The sequence below is a fragment of the Octodon degus genome, unplaced genomic scaffold (genome assembly GCF_000260255.1).
Source record: "Octodon degus isolate 3935 unplaced genomic scaffold, OctDeg1.0 scaffold00068, whole genome shotgun sequence".
NCBI lineage: Eukaryota > Metazoa > Chordata > Mammalia > Rodentia > Octodontidae > Octodon > Octodon degus.
Genome location: NW_004524644.1, coordinates 13,233,913 through 13,236,440, shown reverse-complemented (window position 1 = coordinate 13,236,440; position 2,528 = coordinate 13,233,913).

The following is a 2,528-nucleotide window of genomic DNA, read 5'->3' as shown; positions in this document are numbered from 1 at the left end:
AATTTCTTCACATGCTTTGTCATCACTTACATACCATTTTTAACAAAACAATTATTCAAAGTTTTACAATTTGTATGTAGGTTATCTATATCCTGGTGTTGTATGATTTATTTCTGTAGTTTGGATATAAATCCTTTATAGACTATTTGATCACAAATATGTTCTGATAGGTTTACTCTCCCAATTTTACACTTTTGATATTGTCCTCTGCAAAATAAAATTCATTTAGTTTTGATATTCTCATTTGTCTATTTTGTCCATTTTCATATTGTGGGTAAAAATAATTAAAATCCAAGAACATTTCATCTAGTATAGGGAAATACAAATGTGTACCCTTAAAGTTGTTACACATTTAGGAAAATGATGAATACAGGTTTAATTTATTTTGCAAGTCGATAATTAAAATACAATTTAATGTCTTTCCATTGAATGTGCAATTGCGATAAGGGACTATGGTTGGAAGACTATCTGCTCATCATTCAGTATTTTTGGCAAATTATTGATAATCAAATGATGGTGCGTGTAAGAAAATTTTTTGAGAATTTTCAACTCTTTTTCATGGATCCATGTCTTTCCTTATATCAAAATAGTACTGTTTTCATTATTAAAAGCTAAATTTAAAAAGTGTGGAATATACTATTTGTATTTGTGAAAATAGTTCTGGCTACTGAATCATTCACAAATTTATCAATGGTTCTCCATTTCTAAAAAACATGTGAGCAAAAATTTGAACTTTAAACTGAATCTTCATATAAATGTGGACATTCCCACTCGAGTGGACAGGCCCAGTGTGTGAGACTAGCTGTTGGAACCTCCTCCAGCAGACAGGCCCAGGGTAGGACTCTGCGGAATAAATCCCTGCACAGGGACTAGGGGCTAGAACCAAACAGCTAATTCAGGAGCAGAACATCTTGTCCAAGGGGCACAGTGGGTTACTTTCACGGGCTGCAGCATGAGAAGAAGAGCACAGCAGCCAGACAAAGCCAGGCCCAGCTGGAAGAGTTCCAAGTTGGCAGCTCTGGACCCAGGAAGCTGAGGCACACTGCTGGACTCAGACCGATGAGAGAATCCTCTCTCTCTTTCGACATAGGGAAGAGGCAACAGGTTATAGGGGTGAATTAGTCTGCCTGGAGGACTCCAGGTACATCAAGGGGAGGTGATCAGATGGAACTTATGAGAACTAATTCAAATATAAATTCCCAATTTAACATCTGCTTACAGTCATGATGCTTGATCTTATGGCTTAAAATACACACCCATTAAGTACAAAAGTTTGTCAGTTGCTAAATCTCACTACCCTTTATTAGTATTGCTAATTGTAGTACTGTACATAGCAAATTGTAACTGCCTTAGCCATGTGATCACTTTAGGACCATAATATCACTAGGTGCTTAGGTAATAACTGAACCAAAGCACTACACAGAAGCTCAGAGGACAGTGTTATACAAAATGACAAAGACAAGGGGCAAAATGCATTGTCAGGCCCCAAGCCCACTCAGAACAAATGTAGAAGACACTAGTATAGAAGAAATATGAAGTCACACACCAGAAATCTCTGAAATAATAGTGTCAACTGCAGAAAGGTATAGAGAAAATCATATAAAAAATGATCTCCTAGGTAAAAAAGGAAATGATGACTATAATGAAAGAATTACTAAGCATTTCTAAAGAAGAAACAGGAAAAAATAAGAGGAGAATAGAAAAATGATGGAAAACTTGAATGAGCAATATAGAAAAATACAATGCATGAAGCAGATTCAAAGAAATAGCCATGAGACTAAAAGCTCAATTAAAAGTTGCCAAAATCATCTGAATGAAAGTGAAGATAGACTTTCAGACCATGAAGATACTGTATAAGTTAATTAAAGGGTAAGCAAAGATCTCCTAAAAACAACTAGGATGCAGGAACTAATAATTCAACATCTGCAAGATGATGCAAAGATGAACAACATAATACTAATAGGTATCAATGAGAAAAAAGGAGTCAACACAAATGATATATAAAGAATATGCACAGAATTAATCACAGAAAACTTTCCAAATTTGGAGAAACAATCTGACATTCACTTAACTGAGGCATGCAGTGCTCCAAACAACACAACCCAATGAAAATCACACCAAGATATATAATAATCAAGATCACAGAATTGCAGCACAAATATAGTGTACTAAAAGCCACTAGGAAAAAAAAAAGATCGCATTTAAAGGAAAACCTATCAGAATAATGGCCAATTTCTCCTCACAAACCATCAAGTCAAGAAGAGCATGGAGCAAAGTGCTTCAAGTGTTGCAAGTAAACAAATTCCAACTCTGACTGATATATCTTTTTTCCCCATAATTTTATTGGGAAACACATAACAATGAGACAATTGCAAATCAAACTGGTAGGACAGTTTTGATAATTAACACATTGTACAATGTCTTCCTAGTGTTTATTTGTTGTACAAGAGCAGACATGATATCCTATTTACAAACACTGTTGGAACAAACCCCTCTATTCATTGAATTAAGAAAATGTAGTTATATAT